Source organism: Protopterus annectens, chromosome 2.part0 (genome assembly GCF_019279795.1).
Source record: "Protopterus annectens isolate FY-2018-M chromosome 2.part0, PAN1.0, whole genome shotgun sequence".
In the NCBI taxonomy this organism is placed as follows: Eukaryota; Metazoa; Chordata; order Ceratodontiformes; family Protopteridae; genus Protopterus; species Protopterus annectens.
The window spans coordinates 586,895,381-586,914,933 of NC_056728.1; positions in this window are offsets into that span (position 1 = coordinate 586,895,381).

Below are 19,553 nucleotides of genomic sequence, written 5' to 3' on the forward strand. Positions count from 1 at the left end.
ATTTGCATGGGAGCTAGAAGTCAGATGACCAGACGTGATGTCATTCTGCAAGATATCCCAGAAGTAATATTTTAGATATTATTTTGAGAAGTCTATTAGTGAGACTGAGCATTCTGTAGTCTGTCTAGGGCCTGAAAACAAGAAGGATCATTCACCACATCATCTGCCTTGCCCTTTTAAGTAAGTTATTAGGTAATAGTATAATGCTCTTAGATTCACTCAGGAATATAGTGAAGCTTAGTTTAGATACTGTTTTTCTTTATTTGTTTGAGTCTGTCCTTCAATGTTACTTTAAACATTTCCTGTGATTTAAACTCTGATGTCACTGTGAATATATACTTAGTGTTTTCTTGTTCTTTTATTATTTATTATTAAATATATTTAAACCTTTCATTGTGGCTGATCTTTGTAGAGGTATTTAAGTTTTGAAAGTATTTGCATATTTATTTGGTGACATTCTGCAGGCCACTCCTAATAGCCTTGCTTTTGGTCAAACTACCATTTGTATTAGTAATAATATTACACAGTAAAACTGGACACCCTTTGTTAAGGGCTTTAAAGTAGCTGGCAAACGGCTCTGGTGCCAGTGATAACTACCTTATAGTCTGGGCAGAAGGGGCCATAGCTAGTAAACCTGTGCCAGCCTTTCCCAGGTGTGTGTGTGTGTGTGTGTGTGTGTGTGTGTGTGTGTGTGTGTGTGTGTGTGTGTGTGTGTGTGTGTGTGTATGTGTGTGTGTAAATCAAGTCTCCAAGAGTTTGTGTGTCAGCTACTTGGGCAGGGACATGAAGCACTGGTTGGACAGAGAGAGTGTTGAAGGACTTGACTTGGAACCCTGGCTAAGTACTCAACTCTATAGCTGTGCCCATGGTGAGTCTTACTGGGGATCTGGAGAAAGAGGGAGAAACCAGCCCCAGACTGACTGTATTCCCCATGTGATCTTAAGGGAAATTATGCTTGATGCATAGAGCTGCATCCGGAGTTACTGTGTGTGTACCTGTTATTCTCCCAGTGAACGTCCCCCACTGGTGCCAGTGGTGAGGATAGAGGCTCCCTGATTGCAGGCACATAGGTGGAGGGTTTTCACAGTCCATACACAGTTTTTAAAATCCTTCTGCATCATCCCATCTATATGATCTATATCCTCAATAGTCCATCTTGCTTCATTTAATGTGTCCTCCACTTCCTGCTACAAGTCTTTTTCATAATGGCTAAAGGCTTTGCTAACCCCTAGTGCCTTTTTTTAGGTAGAGTCCAGCTACTGGACACATCAGCATAACTAACACATCAGTCTCAAAAACGTATCACATTATGTTGGAAATTTAAACATTGAATTGCCTGATATTGAAATATTACTACATCTGGAAAGCATCCATGATTGCATAGCTACCCACATTTGGGTTAAATGTAAAACCCATGCTCCCTCTGTAACTGGGGTTTGCTTTTTTCATCTCTACAGACCAAATAATAACTGTAGTGGAGTCTCCAGATTTGTAAAGAAACATACTTCCTCCCAGCTGATCCTCAGGGGCTCTCAAACTGAATTTGTTCAACAACAAGTCAGTCTAGACAGGATTAGTTATCAACAACTGCTTGCTACAGAAAACTTTCCTTGTCCCCTGTTGATCATGTATGATTCCTCAGTGTTCAAATGAGCTCTCTATCAGCAGAAACTCCATTATTTTCAGTGACTTTAACTACCATTCAATAAACTGTGACACATATACCTCCAATGTATGATATGCCTAAATATTCCTAGAATTAATAAACAAAAACTCCCTTGACCATTTGGTTAATAAATTTGTTGGAGGACATAGCATTCTTGAACTGATTCTTACAAATATGTCTGCCTCTTACACTACTTCTCTGGTATATCCTTCCCATGTGAAGTCTGGCAAAAGCCCATATAGTAAGCCAGCTGAATTTACAGATTATCCTCAACCTAATCTATAATGAAATATCAAAATGCACTTTTGACTGCACCATCACTGACCTTGAATTCTACATCCATTTAGAAAATGTATAAAGCTAGCAGTCACTACCGGAACCAAGTTTTATAGGAAATTCAGAAACAAATCATCCTAGTGGTCCACTGCCATAAATCAACTACACAACAAAATAAATAAACTACCCTAATTATATAACAGATCCAAAAACTCCCTTTGCAAGAAATATGAAAAGCTGTACAAAAAAGTGAAAAATACTATCAGGTCCACTAAAGGAACATGGAACTTAGGCTGGTCTCTGAAGCTAAAGATAATTATGAATCCTTCTTTAGCTACAATAGAAAACTATGGAACAATAACTTACATGGACCTGAATGTATTCAAAATGATCTGCCAACATCTTTGCAAATAAATTTAGTGCCACTTTACCTCCCAGACTTCTGTCCAGAGGCTTGAAGTACCCAACTCTCTTATTCTCCCAATTATTGATAAAGATCATTTACTGAAAGTGCTAACAAAGACAAAAAAGGAACTGACAATTAGCGGGTTGTTTAATAGTGTTAAGCACGCCATTGCTGACCCACTCATTAAACTGTTTAACCTAAGCTTAGATACTGCTTTATTCCCTATTAAGTAGCACACTGTGGTCCTGATGACCCTCCATGGGAGGGGCTTAATACTCACTCAGGTTCTTACAGACTTCTTACAAGCTTCATATGGAAGCCTAAAAAATTGCAATATCAAGAATATTATTAAACTTGATCCCTAACAATTTGGCTTTGTGAAGGGTAGATCCTACCTACTGAATCTGGAACATTTCTATGAAAGGGTTACAGAGACTATAGACAGGGGGCATGTGATACAGATGGCATATTCTAAACTGATAAAGGCCTTCAACATTATTTCCCATGTTGGTATCATACAAAAGCTAAATGCATTAAAAATTCACCCATATGTGGTACAATAGAGATGAAAATGGCAGAAAGATTAAACCCACACAATGCAAGTTTTAAGCACCTGCTCTAAACATATGGAAGTGACCAGTGATGTCCTTCAGGGCTCAGTACTGGGACCTCTTCTTTCATAGCCTTTACCTCTCAGGTCTTCAAGCAGAGAGCCAAGATCTCTGGCTAACAAAGTCAGCAGGTGATTGCAAAATGGGGGTTGTTTTAAGTTACTGCCTGACATCCAAACCCTCCAGAATGAACTCGACATAATAGAATTTGCTGAACTAAAAATGGACTCAAAATAAATACTAATAAGTGTAGTATTGTCATGTTTGGTAGACAACTCTTCTCATCAACATACTCTATAAATAAGACACTTTTTCAAATCAAAAATTTAGTCAGGGACCTATAAAACTGGGTTGATAATTCCCTCTCTTTTGGCCATCAGATGACAATGGTTGTCAAGAAATCCTTATACTGATCACAGTTAATCACAAAAGGAATATCTTCAAGGTTTAAGAGGTAATTACTCTCTTAAACTCAGCATTGATTCCAAACCAAAAAGATCATATAGATAAAGTCCCTGAGCTATTAAAATAGGCTGGAAGCTCTATCCATTTATTCAGTGCCGTATAGATTTTTGAGAGCAGATTCTGTTTCATTATATATACCATTAGAGACTCAGTTGTACTGGACTTCCTCTATCTCTACAAATCCAATGTCTCCAACCAATAATTGAACCAGGAACATAAATCTTCATCAACAGATAGAACACAGTGAAGGAACATATTTCTAAGTCAGCACCTCCCAAACGTCTGAAATAAACTTCCACTAAATAATAAGTAGTGGAACCCATTGTCTATCTTTAAACATAACCTAGATGATTTGATGGTGTTTCACAAACATACTCTGAGATTGACTGGTATGGCCTTCTGGAGAAAGGAGGTGAAAACTAAGGGATGTAACTGGCAATGTGTAAATGGAAATAAGACTCAATAGCCTTAGAGTATCTCTGAAATTTATATAACATAAAAAAATAATGTAATGCATTGTTTGCAACTTATCTTCATACATCCCATAATAAATATTTTCAAGGTTTTGAAAGTTCACTTACCAACTTGCATTTTTCATTCAGGTTCTGAAAAAGCACTGTTCAATATGTCTTTTTTCAGTATAGTTTCAATCTTTTCCCACATAGGAGCTAACCTTTTATAACTCAGACATACATTATCACAGATATTTTTTATTCTACAACTTTTTACTAAGCAGTGCTCATTTTTCACATCATACAGAATTCTTCCTTTCATTAGCAGTCTTCTAAATACAACCTCCAGAAAAAAAGATATCCATTGTCTTTCAACCTTTTCTGACAGCTTCAAAATGAACAGCCAGTGCCCGTCTGTTCATTTGCCATTTCTTTGACCCTATTTCCATGACATTCCTTGTTATTCAGCTCAGATTGTAAGATCACAGTTTAAATGAGTACTATGTTCACTGCTGTGGGTACTTCTGCTCCACCATGGTTGTACAACCTTGGTGTTAGCATATATAAATAAGGGGAAAGTACCCACACTCATGGGCACAAGAGGCGTGCCCCTGCAAAACATGAAATTATTACTGTGTGGCACATTTTTTTATAGAGCTTATACTGCTGACAGTTTATGATAAATGATCTAGACATTCAGGTATTTGGGAGCAGATATTTCATATAACAAGCTCTTCTGGTAACTTCAAATGTACTAGTAAACAAAATTATCCAATTGCTCTCATTCTGGCTCAATAAAACATCCTGAAGTATATTGATACAGTGTAGGCATCTAGTGATGTATCTTTCAGAATTCAAAGACATTGGGCCGGATTTACGAAGGCTTGCACGGAGTCTAAGATTAGTGTAAGACGGCAGACAGCCAATATGTCTGCCGAGCGATCCAGCAACAGCCGGCAGGGCCGTGCATGAGAGCTTCTAAAGCTACTCTTGCATGGACAGTGTTATGGTATGGAAATTACCTCATTTGCTGCTGAAAGCTATGCAAATTAGGTAAATTTGCGATCCAGTAAACACTAACCTGTCCGTGTAAGTAGTGTTATTTGCAGAAATGTACTCCATTGGTAACAGAGTACCGTTCTGCAAATAGCTAAATGGAGCTATGACAGCTCCAAATAAAGGATGCATCTAGTTGAGGAAGCATGCCAATGGCCAAATATAAGGCCATTGGCATTTGCAAATGTTGTAAATCCTTAAAATCCATTTTTTCCCCGATCTCCAATGTTTAAGCATAGTGCAGCGTCGCGCAAATGTGCGGCGCTTTAAATAAAATGAAAAAAAAATGAAAAATAGCCAAAAATGGGTATTATCACTAAAAAGCTTGTTCTGTCATGCAGGTGAATGGCAGGCTGAAAACAACATGACCACTGAGTAGTGGTTGCTAAGGGGGGAGAAGCTCAATGTGAGAGATGTAACCAAGCATTAGTAGGCAATCCTATGCAAATGAGGATAAGGATAGTGAATCCCAATTTTCCCCAGCATGTGAGCCATGTCCCTAGAGTGTAAGTGCAGGAGTAGGGGAGTAGTAGAGTAGAAGATAGGTGACATCATGAGGGGGTATGTCTGAAAGACTGTAAGCTTATTGGAGCACAGTGGCTTGTGTTTGCCCTGAGTTGCTCAGGATTGCAAGAGGCATGTCTACAGTTGTCCTAGCTGAAAACAAGAAACCAAAGGCGTATGCTGTGGATATATCTGAAATTTCTTGCAAATGTGCACACAGCGTGTGCTCGCGTGTGCACCCGTGTGCGCTTGTTTGTGCTTGTTTGCACGGCGCTGCCCTGGGCGGAAACAGAAAGGGAAAAGGAAGGAAAAGAAGTAGTAGGAAGTTAACCAAGGAGAACTAGCAGAGCTGCCAGGTGAAATATATCAGAATCAGCCAATTACACAGGCAGTAGACTAGCCCAGCCCAGCCCAGCACTCTAAACTCTGCAAACAGCAGTCTACCCTGTTTTTTCCCAAGAAATCTGCAACACTGCAGTATACAGAGAGTGAAAACTTAAAAAGCTTAAGTCAGACAAAATGTTAGGGGCTGCTATTGCTATCATAAACCAACATGTTAAAACACGAACAAGATAAAAAAACTTCCAAAGATCACCAAATACTGGAACAGATGAAAGAAGGCACACTGAGACCACAAGTAAGGTTAAGCGCTTTTCGTTTATGTTAGATCATAAACTTCTTCAGACAATACAATAAAACACAGCCCACATTTAAATACACAGTAAAAAAAGAGAATCAACCAATCAACATCTAGAAAAGGCATTGATTCAATTCATAACAATTACAATTACAAACATAATAATTATAAACCAACATGTGCAAGATGCTGAGGGTGGTGATGTTGTGAATGCTGCTGAGCAACCCACAGTGAGGAGACGGAGAAGAGTGTACAGACCCAGGGTAACCTACCAGAGGCTACATGAGCTGGAGATAGTGGAGCACTATAGAGTGGACAGATACCTCCTGCAGCAAATTGTTGAACTGTGCCGGCCATGCCTCACACACAGAACCAACAGAGGGGTACCCATCCCAGTGGATACCAAGGTATGTGTTGGCCTACGAATACTAGCTACAGGTACCTTCCAGAGACCAACTGGTGATATGATGAGGGTTTCAGAGGCATCAGCATCCAGGGTACTGCACCAGTTCCTGGATGCCATGTCAGCACATGTCGGTGAGCACGTATATTTCCCCAATTCCCGTGAGGCATTGGCCAGCAATATGCGTCTTTTCCACCAAATAGCAGCATACCCTGAGATAGTGGGTGCAATAGACTGCATGTACATACACATCAAAGCACCACCCAGTGAGCGGGGTAGGGTCTAATCAACTGCAAGGGCTTCCCCTCAATCAACTGCCAGGTCGTGTGCAATGCCCAGGAGCATAATAATGAATGTGTGTGCTGGCTGCCCTGGAAGCTATCATGATTCCCACATCTGGCATCTGATGCAGCTATACCAGAGATTTGCCAATGGGGACATCCCTGATGGTCACCTAGTGGGGGATGCTGGATACGCACTGGAGCTGTGGCTGATGACACCCATCAGAAATGCACACACACCCGAACAAGAACTCCATAATGAGGCACACGCACAAACAAGAAACATTATTGAGCGTGTTGTTTGGGATGCTCAAGTCACAGTTCCAGTGCCTGGACACATCTGGTGGAGCCTTGCAGTACTCACCAACTACATGTACCCAAATTGTCATGGTATGTGCCATGCTACACCATATGATCCTGCAAAAACAGCTGCAGCAGGAACAGCATGGGACAGGGCCAAACAGCCCCCCACCATTGCCAAGGCCTGCACAGGCACAGCGTGACTCTGAGGAGGAACAACCTGAGCATGCCCCAGTAGGCGGAAGGAGGCGTGCCAAGTATGTCTTGACCTTGGCAAAGAGGCAACGCATAGCACATACACTGACTCAGTAGGAACCCTGGAAATGACACCTCTCTCTGACTCGCACATACAATAAAAGGGATGCCTAACTTGACACTACCTGTTTTCAAACATGTATAGGGAGTGTACTATGTGCATCCAACATAGGCAGCCCTGCAGCACCACCTGAGGCATGATTGCCCTATTTTAAGCAATATAAAGCAGTGCTAAGCACATTTTACCACTATTTAGCATATTTAAAGACAATTGCTCAGAGCTGTGCACTGTGCTAACTAGCACAATGTCGGGCAACATTGAGCAATGTTGGGCAATGTTGGGCAAAGTCGGGCAACATTGGGCAAAGTTGAGCAAAGTCAGATAAACATGCTCACACCTGCTTTACTGTTCCTTAAGCAGTCTGGTCTGCCCAGCAGGAAAATAAAAAGCAGTGACAGGGCTCGAACTCAGGATACTGTGCACTATACTCACAGTACTGAACCACTAAGCCATGATAGCATTTCACTGGCACACACACAGGTGGACAATTGCAGACTAACACTAACACAAACACAAACAAATGGTGTATCATGCCATCTGAAGAGGCATATGAGTAACTTCCCCCCAGGCCTATGCAGACAGATAACAGCAGGCCAGGCAGTGTGATGTGGGTTGGGTAGGCTATGAAGTCACAAACTAATATACGTGAAATTGGAAGCTAAGATCTGTAGTACAGTAGTATGCCTCAAGCCAGTACGATAGGCAACAGTACAGACTGAAATGGAGTACCTGATATAGCAGTGCAGGCCTAGCAAATGTGTATAAGTGTCAGGTGAACCCCTCATCCTATGTACACCCACAGTAACAATCAGGTGTGCCCCCCGGGTAGAAATGTACAACTAATAGCTGTCCCCCCTGTATGTAGAAATGTTGATAAGTCTATGCAAAGTGACTCATGGAAGCCCTGCAGGCACAGTGTGCTTCCTGTCAATGTACAACACAAAGGTGAGCCCTGAAGTAAAAAACAACTTGATTTTTCACACACATATAGTATATATGTCCATACTGGGCATGCTCACACACCTAAACAAATTTAGCAAATTTCAGTCAGCAACATACTGAAAGGTCATACTGGGCATGCTCACACACTTAAATAAACGAAGCAAATGTCAGTCAACAACATACTGAAAGGTCATACTGGGCATGCTCACACACTTAGGCCATGTCTGAGTACAGCAGTGGGCCACACATATCTGGCAGTTGCAGTTCTTACCCCAGAAACTTGTCACTATTCACCAATCCTGCCTTGCGCACACAGTTATATGAAAATAGACCCATATAATATATTGGACTCCTGTCATAATCAAACTATGTACTACAAGTAGTTAAGTTGTTCAAAGAAAGTGAAAATTCAAAGAAGATCAATAAATCTCTGATCAGTATCATCAATAAACAATGAGCACTCCTAACATTATCCAAATCATGTTCTAGCAAAAATATTGTCAAAGAGTCCATAGAGAACCATGAAGCTTTCTTTCGCTATGTCATAAATATCAATGTAAACTCATATATGTTCTGAGTCAGTGCAAACTGTAAATGAATACATGTACATGACTGACATTGCCAACATCTTGTCAGACAGGTTCATACATATTTACCCCGCTCTCACTGACAAAAGGGCCCATTATCATACCTGGAGATTGTGAACACCCAGAAATCGCATATACAATGGTTAAACAGCTCTTTCCAAATCTAAAAACACGGCGTCTATGGGATGACATGGTTTCCCTAGCTGTGTCATATGTGAACTCCAAAACAAACAGACCCTGCACCTGAACAGTCTGTTGAGACTCACCCTCTGTACAGGATATGAAACTGTTGAATGGGTTACAGCAACGTTTGGCACACTCCACAAGTGTTGGTGCACAACAGACCATGGGAACTATTGTCTTATAAGCCTATTAAGCCTGATCTGCAAGGCCATGGAGTCCATCATGATGGAATTCATAAACAGAGCTATCGGGAGCCTACAAACACCCAACCCTACCCATTTTGGTTTGGTCAGGGGCAGATCATGGTTCCCAAACCTGCTAGACTGTTTTCAAGGCAGTCACCCAGGACATACATCAATGAAATGAGCTACACATGTCCCACATAGACCTTGAAAAGCCCTTTTCCAACATCCCAGACACATGTCGTATCCACAAAATCAACAACCTGTGCATAAATATGTATGTCATCTGATGGATTGCCAACTGGGGCACAGATAGATCCCACAAGGTAAGAATTGTGGTCTCCTGTTCAAGCTGGTAACAACTGCTGTCCCCCATGGCTCAGTCCTGGGACCCCTCCTGTCTGGTGTATACTTTTCAGAAATACAGTCAAACACACAAGGGCTATGTTTAGCAAAGATTGTGGATGACTGCAAAAAAGTTGCCATAATCAATGTTTGGGACAACAGAGACATCCTTAAAAAGGGTCTCAGTCAGACATATGTGGTGTCAAAATTATGGCCTCGAGCTACAGTCATACAAATACCACATAGGTGCCAACACCCTAAATATGGAGGTGATAATAAGGGATCTATGGACACATGTGAAAGTCATCTCTACTTCCAAAAACACATTCACAAAGTGGTTAGAAAATCATGCTATGTGTTCCCACAAACTGCCAAGGTCTTTGCATGTAGGTCAAAGGAGGTTCCCTCTACTCATCAGTCATCAGACCCGTCAGAGAGTACCACAACACACTTGCGATGAATCTGACTAGGCACCTTCAGCAGCTGGAAAGACCACTGAAGTACCTCAACAAGAGGATTACTGGCCTCAAACAGTTGCCCCATGCAACAAGACTGAATTTAACTCAATCTGTACTATGTTGCATACTGTCTACTCAGGAGATCTCTGCCCAACAGACATGTCCATGTCCAATGCAGAACTGATGTACATGTGCTATCTGAAGTAAACCCAAGCTCACTGTACCACATGCTCTAGGGATATCATCATCACAACATTAAATAGAACATGTTGGAGGGATACATTACTAACTCACAGACTTCCCTTGCTTTGGAACAGGCTCCCAACCGACATTAAGCCGAGTCCCTCACTGACACTCTTCCAGAGGAGCCTTGATGAGTGTATGTGAAACTGAACTGTCACACCATGGATCACTTCATCAGCTCTACTACACAGAGGCCTAGGGAACTAACTCCATGGGTGGTGATAGCTGCACACTCTGGCCATACTAATATATGCCTTCAGGCAGATAGCCTATTACCTACCTATGTACCTATATATATATATATATATATATATATATATATATATATATATATAGGGGGAACACAGTATAATAAGCCAAAGATGGATGGGCAGAGATGTGTGTAAGAGGGTGACCATGACAAGGCACCATCCAGGCCTGTCGCACCCAGCACACATCCCAATGGCACGAAAGACATGAGGTGCACATCTCTCCCACTGTACATAACAGCCACCAGTATCTGTAAGCAATACAGTGTATGTGGTCCATGTGCCTGCTGTACAACATGACTGTACAATGAAGTACACATCTACTATCTGTAGACATGTACCTGTCACATAGGTTCATAGGTATGTAGTAGACTATCTCAACGAAGGCATATATCAGCCTATGCAAATTGTGCATCTTTCACCACACCATCGGGTAGTCTCCCAAGGCCTAGTTATAATAGTTAGTACCCTAAGCCCCTTTCTAGTGGGGCTGCTGATGTGACGCCTGGCATGAATTGTCCGTTTCCCATCCACTCATCAAGGTTCCAATTGAAGAGTGTCAGCGAGGGGCTCTGTCTGATGTACATTGGGACTCTGTTCCACAGTAAGGCAAGTGTCTGAGATGGTACTCTATCCCACCAGCATGTTGTATTCATCATTGGGATGAGGTTTATATCCCTGGAATGCGTAGGGCAACTCAATGTTGTTATCTGTAGATGGAGCATGTTCAACAGTTATGTGCTGAACATGGCTCTGTATGTTAGGCAGAGTGTGCCTCTGAATAGGCAGTATGCAACGAAGAACAGATTTAGTTTTACCAGTTTTGTTGCATAACACAACTGTTTGAGGCCAGTAATCCTCTTGGCAAGGTACCTATGCGGTCTGCATTTGACAAAGCCAAACTGGGTGTGTTCAACTGTGTGAAGGTTCCCAATCTCTGTATTGTTGACTTCCATTATAATTGGCTCCATTGCCTTGCAGAACACACTTGTCAGGCTCATAGATCATGAATGCCAAGGGTTTTTTGTGGTCCCACCCCTGTGGAGTGGGAAGAACGTTGCTGTGCAACATTCTATGGGTACATATTCTGTAGAGAGGATGTAGGGAGAGGTGTAGGTATCCTTGATGAATATGGATACATCCTCACCCTATGTGCTATGATCCAGGTTCTGATGCTGGAAGGTATGGAATGACTAGTATCCTGGTAGTGCTAGTGTGCTCTCTGGAGCCTTGAACTAGGTTTCTGTTACTGCACAGATATCAATATTCTCCATACTGAGAAGTGCCTTGAGTGTGTGTATTTGGAGGCTGAGACTTCTGGCAATGAGTAGCATTTAGCTCACTTTGTGGTTATTTGTGTTGGTTACGGGGTTTGGTTTGTCCTGAGTGACCGGTGTTCCACACCTGAAGTCAACACCTCATTGGTCCGATCTGACCATAAGCTAATTACCTTACATATCCACATTCTGCCCCCACCCCCCATTAAGGAAACCATGTTAAAAATGTCTCCAAAGCCAACTTCATGCTTCGCAAGACAGAAGTGCTGAACTGCAGGACACCCATGCAGATGGACAATACAGTTACGACTACTGAATCCTTCACAATTGTACTTTATAAGCACTTACATGACTGCATGCATTGTGCTATCCCAAACAGAACCAAGATGCTATCCTCCAAGAAAAGGAAGCCAATCTGTTGTTCCCCTACCATAAACAAACTGCACAACAGAAGGAAGAAACTGTTGCAAAAGAGGGTAAAATCCCATGAATGGAGGAGCTCCATGGTCAACATCAGTAAGAAGCTGTGATCCCTGATAAAATCCTCCGAAGCTAGTTATGAAAACAAAATTTACACTGATTCTAAAGACAACCACAAAGCATTCTATAGCTATGGTAAGGATCTCAATGGCAACACTCAGATCTGCCCTGAGTTACAGCACAATGGCACTAAATATACAGACCCAACTGATATTGCCAACATCCTGGCAGATAGGATCAGTGCTAACTTTACCCCCCCTCTCACCCCTGAAAGAGCACATCTCTATAATGGAAGACTGCAAAGTTGCTGTTATCACAGCTGCACAGGTAAAAAACACTCTCCAAAGCCAGGAACACAGCATCCATGGGACCAGATAACATCCCAGGCTGTGTTCTACACAAACTACAGAATGAACAGGCACCATACCTACGTACCATGTTCAGTCATAGCCTCACCTCAGGCTTTGTGCCTGCTGAATGGTGCACAGCGATGGTTATTCCACTACACAAGGGGGGAGCCACCACGGACCCCAGGAACTAGCGCCCCATTAGCCTGATGAGCCTGCTCTGCAAGGCCATGGAATGTATCATCATATAAAAATACATTGGTAATCTCCAAACTCTGGACCACAACCATGTTGGGTTTGTAAAAGGCAGATCATGTCTCCTAAACCTGATAGACGTCATTGAAGCAGTCACCAGAACCGTAGACAAGGGCAAGGTGGTTCACACAGCCTATGTAGATCTTGCCACGGCTTTCAACACCATCTCCCACTCTGGAATTATAGATAAACCCACTAAAGTAGATAAAAATCGCCATGAACTACAACATAGGCAGTAGTATACTTAACACTGAAAGTTTGATAAGAGACCTTGGGTCACAGGTGGACAGTGGACACACCTGTAATAATCACATCCCCTCAGTAGTCAGGAAATCCTTCTACATGGCACACCTCATCACAAAAGCTGTCTCATGCAGAATAGAAAAGGACATTGTTCCCCTCTACTCATCACTCACTAGATCCATAATAGAGTACAACACCCCTTTTGCTATGTACCTCACAAGACATCTACAACAACTGGAAAGCCTGCAGAAATACCTCACAAAGAGGATTAGCGGCCTGAAATACATGCCATACACAGACCGTCTCAAAATGCTCCAGCTGTACTCTCTCACATATCGCCTACTCAGAGGTGATCTTTGCCTAACATACAAAGCTATGTCAAACACAGAGCTGTTGGACATGCTCCACGTAAAACACCCACAATCCCTCTGATCTTCGTCCCCAAAACCCAGAGTGAAATACAAAAGGAAGGGGTGTATCCATTTACCTTATGGATACCCACACCTTCAGGTTAGTGGCACAGCATGAGGCCTTGGAGCCCATGCAAGTGCGACTAACATTGGGCAAAGCTGCTTATCAGATTGCAGCCTGCTACAGATCACCTACCTTGTCTCAGGAACCTCACTCAGTATTCCTGAGAACACTGGAAAATATAAAGGTCCTACCAAATGCCATTATATGAGGAGATTACAACTACTCAAACATTGACTGGGAGAATTACTCGTGTACAACGTCCTTTGCCCAATGCTTCCTAGAGTTTAAAAACTCAAACGCCCTGGAACAGCTGGTCACCATGCCCACTAGAGGTGACAACATACTGGACCTGATCATCACCAACATGGGGTACCAGTGTTCCACACCAGAGATAAACCCCTTGCTAGTAATATCAGACCATAAAGTAATCACACTGGACATCCACATCCCGCCCCCGCCCAGTCAAGGAAGCCACTGTGAAGAAATTTTCAAAAGCAAACCACACTTCTCAAGACCAAAGTGGAAAGTTCCAAAGCCCCCTTGCTATAGGATAATACTATACAATCTGCAGAATCATTTACAAGTGCATTCTATGAGCATCTACAGGGATGCATGGATCAAGACATCCAAAATAAAACCAAGACTCACTCTTCCAAAAAGAAGAAACCAATCTGGTGGTCATTGCCCATAAATAAGCTATACAACAGAAGGAGGAAACTAACACATGATAGAGCAAACTTCACAAAAGGAAAGGCATCACTGATCATTATTAGGAAGAAACCATGATCGCACATAAAATAATCCAAGGCCAGTTTCTAAAGACAAATTGCCAAGGAATCTAAGAATAACAACCACAAAGCCTCCATTAGCTATACCAAACATTTAGGTGGCAACTCTCAAATATGCTGTCAGCTACTGCAAAATGGCAAAAAATACACTGATGAAAAAAACCACAGGAACAGGAGCTGAGCAGCTGGAACAGTTTATTCTGGTACCTCAGCTACGAATAGCCTTCAAAGGAATAACCATTCTAGTTTCTTACATCTTTTTATCATAAAAACCTAATTGCTCATTAGACAATTAAACAATTAAACAATGTGTAACTAGCAAATTCAATCTGACAAAAAATCCAATGTTTCAAGTTTTTTCTGATGCTTTTGGATGATTTACCCTGATGCTTGTTTCTCTTTTTTAACTTGAAACATTGGATTTTTTGTCAGATTGAATTTGCTAGTTACACATTGTTTAATTTGTTTTTTTCTTAAAAAATACACTGAACCAACTGACATTGCCCACATCCTGGCGGACAAGTTCAGTGCAAACTTCACCCCCCCTCACCCCCAAAAGGGCCTGTGTCCATCCCAGAAGAATGCAGAGCCCCAAACTTCATGGACATGCAGGTAAAAACAGCCCTCTCCAAAGCTAAGAACACAGCATCAATGGGAATGGATGGTGTCCCAGGCTGCGTCTTACACCAGCCCCAAAAGGAACTACACCCTCACCTACATTCACTGTCCAGACTCAACCTTACCACAGGCTATGTACTCAAACATTGGCATACAGCAACAGTCATCCAGCTCCACAAAGGTGGTGCCACAACAGAACCTGGAAACTATTGCCCTATAGGCCTACTCAGCCTGGTCTGCAAAGCAATGGAGCAAATTATCATGGAACCCATAAACACAGATATTGGGAACCTCCAGACACTGGACTCTACCCACTTTGGCTTTGGTAAAGGCAGATCCTGCCTCCTAAACCTAGTTGATGTCTTTGAAACAGTTACCAAGGACATAAATGGAGGTGAAAGTAGTCCACACAGCCCACCTGGACCTCACTAATTCCTTTGACACCATTCCCCACTCTGGCATCATGGACAAGCTTACCAGCTTAAACATTAACCCCTATGTCACAGGATGCGTGGCCAACTGGCTCACAGATCAAACACACATGGTCAGAGTTGCGGGTGCCATGTCCGACTCTAAACCATCACAAGTGGCATCCCACAGGTCTTGGTCCTGGGACCCCACATGTTCAGTAGATACTGCTCAGAGGTACATGCAAGCACGGGAGGAGTATAGCTGACCAAGTTTGCAGATGACTGCTAACTGTGGTCCATAATCGACTCTACGGCTGACACAGACATCCTCCAGAAGGGTCTTACAGAGACAGATACCTGGTGTCAAAACAATGCCCTCAAGCAGAATGCCAACAAATGCATAGTCATCCCCTTTGGATAAAACAAAGTGCCCACAAATTACTACATAGGTGGTAATACAGTATGTACGGAGAATGTAATTATGGACCTGGGGAACCAGGTAGATAGTAAACTCTCCTTTGATGATCACATTGCCAAAGTGTTTAGAAATTCCTTCTATGTAGCCCACCTAATGTCACCTAATATAACCCACTTTGTCAAGTCTGATGATGTCACCATCCTACAAACATACCTGTGGAAAGGAGAACTCCTAATAATGTGTATAGCACATTGTGTAAATGCATACTGCTGTAGTATCATAAAGTAGCTAGGTAGGGGTTTGAATCCTGCACTTGCCAACTGTATGAGAGTGTGTGTCCCTTTGGAGAGAAGCAACCTTTTTGAAGACTACTGAAACACCTTAAAAGTGATATACTCATCTTTGTCAAGTCTGATGACGTCACCATCCTACAAATATACCTGTGGAAAGGGGGAGCTCCCAGTAATGAGTATAGTGCATCGTGTAAGTGTATATTGCTCTAGTATCATAAAGTAGTTAGGTAGGGGTTTGAATCCTGCACTTGCCAACTGTATAAAAGTGTGTGCGTATGTCTCCTTGGAGAAAAGCAACCTTTTTGAAGACTACTGAAACACCTTAAAAGTGGTATACTCATCTTTGTCAAGTCTGATGATGTCACCATCCTACAAATATACCTGTGGAAAGGGAAACATCCAGTAATGTATATAGCGTGTTGCGTAAATACGTACTGCTCTAGTATTGTTAAGTAGGGGTTTGAATCCTACACTTGCCAACCGTGTGTGTGTCTCCTTGGAGAAGAGCAATCTTTTTGGAGACTACTAAAACACCTTAAAAGTGGTATACTCATCTTTGTCAAGTCTGATGATGTCACCATCCTACAAATATACCTGTAGAAAAGAGAAATCCCAATAATGTGTATAGTGTGTCGTGTAAATGCATACTGCTATAACATCATAAAGTAGTTCGATAGGGGTTTAAATCCTGCATTTGCCAAGTGTGTGTTTCCCTGGAAAGGAGCAATATTTTTGGAGAATACTAAAACACCTTAAAAGTGGTATACTCATCTTTGTCAAGTCTGATGATGTCACCATCTTACAAATATACCTGTAGAAAAGAGAAATCCCAATAATGTGTATAGTGTGTCGTGTAAATGCATACTGCTGTAACATCATAAAAATAGTTAGATAGGGGTTTAAATCCTGCATTTGCCAAGTGTGTGTTTCCCTGGAAAGGAGCAATATTTTTGGAGACTACTAAAACACCTTAAAAGTGGTATACTCATCTTTGTCAAGTCTGATGATGTCACCATCCTACAAATATACCTGTGGAAAGGGAAACATCCAGTAATGTATATGCTCTAGTATTGTTAAGTAGGGGTTTGAATCCTACACTTGCCAACCGTGTGTGTGTCTCCTTGGAGAGGAGCAATCTTTTTGGAGACTACTAAAACACCTTAAAAGTGGTATACTCATCTTTGTCAAGTCTGATGATGTCACCATCCTACAAATATACCTGTAGAAAAGAGAAATCCCAATAATGTGTATAGTGTGTCGTGTAAATGCATACTGCTATAACATCATAAAGTAGTTAGATAGGGGTTTAAATCCTGCATTTGCCAAGTGTGTGTTTCCCTGGAAAGGAGCAATATTTTTGGAGACTACTAAAACACCTTAAAAGTGGTATACTCATCTTTGTCAAGTCTGATGATGTCACCATCTTACAAATATACCTGTAGAAAAGAGAAATCCCAATAATGTGTATAGTGTGTCGTGTAAATGCATACTGCTGTAACATCATAAAAATAGTTAGATAGGGGTTTAAATCCTGCATTTGCCAAGTGTGTGTTTCCCTGGAAAGGAGCAATATTTTTGGAGACTACTAAAACACCTTAAAAGTGGTATACTCATCTTTGTCAAATCTGATGATGTCACCATCCTACAAATATACCTGTGGAAAGGAGAATTCCCAGTAATGTGTACGGTGCATTGTGTAAATGTGTACTGCTGTAATATCATAAAGTAGTTAGGGAGGGGTTTGAATCCTGCACTTGGTGACTGTGTGTGACACTATTGGTCAATGCGTCATGGGTTTTGCTTTTACTACTATATGACATATAACAATAACAGTATGTGCATTACACATGTCAGGTAGCTGTGTGGCAAATACATATACATACATGTGACCTCAATTATTTCATATGTGGGAACCCTGCTTTCTCCATGAACACATCTGTTATCTTTGCCAGAGTGTGCTGCTGCTTTCCAGACCTTAGGTCACATCTGTATGCTTGTGACAAGCCTAGCCACTGCAGTGATCCCTGGCCTACGTCATCCATTTTATATACACTCATTACGGTTTCTATTGAATAGTGTGAGTAAAGGTTTATGCCTGGGGTATATTTGAAACCTGTTTAAAAGCAGCAAAGTCTGTCAAAGATGGCTATTTATTATAGGTGTGCAACAACCTTTGTGGATATGCATGCAGACCCCTTATTGCATATGTGATCCACAGAGGGATTTCCAAAACCCTTTGGAAATGTGATTATCAAAGGAGAGATGACTTAACACATGGCTCTATGTATACATCGGTACCTGTTCCACATTTTGGGGGCTACTACCTATGTGGTACTCTGGGGATACTATGTTTTGTAAAAGTGGATGACTATGCTTTATTTGGCTTATAGCTTTACAGCATGGGTTTGACACCAGGTATCTGTCTGTATGACACCCTTTTGGAGGATGTGTGTGTCATCTGGAGAATGCATTATAGCCCACAGTATGCATTGCCAAACATGGCCAGACATATCCCTACTGTGCTTGCTTGTACCTAAGAAAGCTATATGCCAAACAGGAGTGGTCCCAGGACTGAGTGCAGGTGAATACCACTTGTTACTGGCATAGAATAGTACTTGAAGGCTGCAAATGTTACTGTGTGTCCTACATCTGTGTGTCAGTTGTCAAGCCATCATCTAACAATTGTTTATGGGCAGGCTGTTGAGGTTATGTATACTACCAGAATGCAAACCAATGACAGATAGTAACAAGAGTATCATCCACAGCACAGTGTCAAACTGTGTCATACACACACGTGTACTCACGTTCCAAAATGTGTGTAGTACAATGCATACTGGCCACCAATAGAAACTATGGAGTGTTAACATTGTCTAATACAGGGCAAGTCACCCTGCCCATGTGTCCAATATGCACGTACATGCAGACAGTGCACCTCAACCATGTTCACAAATGTACACCTGCAAATCTGTGCTGCACACATCCCACACTTACTGTCCACTCTATAACACATGCTGACAAAACTACACACATCAGCCAAGTGGCACATGGGCAGACAATACACAATTGGAATAAACACTGGTGTAAACAATACTACATTGATAATTATAGCTTTAATGCATCATGCCTGCTCAGCAACACATTCAAGGATATCATTACACTTTACTGCTGACAACATGCTACACATTAAAACATTGCTATACTGTAATAAAGTCACCCTGTGCATCAGCACCATGTTAGCCTGTTCCTGCATCAATGTTACAAATGACAGGAGGTGGCTCAGGTTTCATCATATGCACAGGGTGTGTTGTTGATTTGCCAGAGGCCTACATTGAGCCATACAATCGACGTGTGTGTGTGTGTGTGTGTGTGTGTGTGTGTGTGTGTGTGTG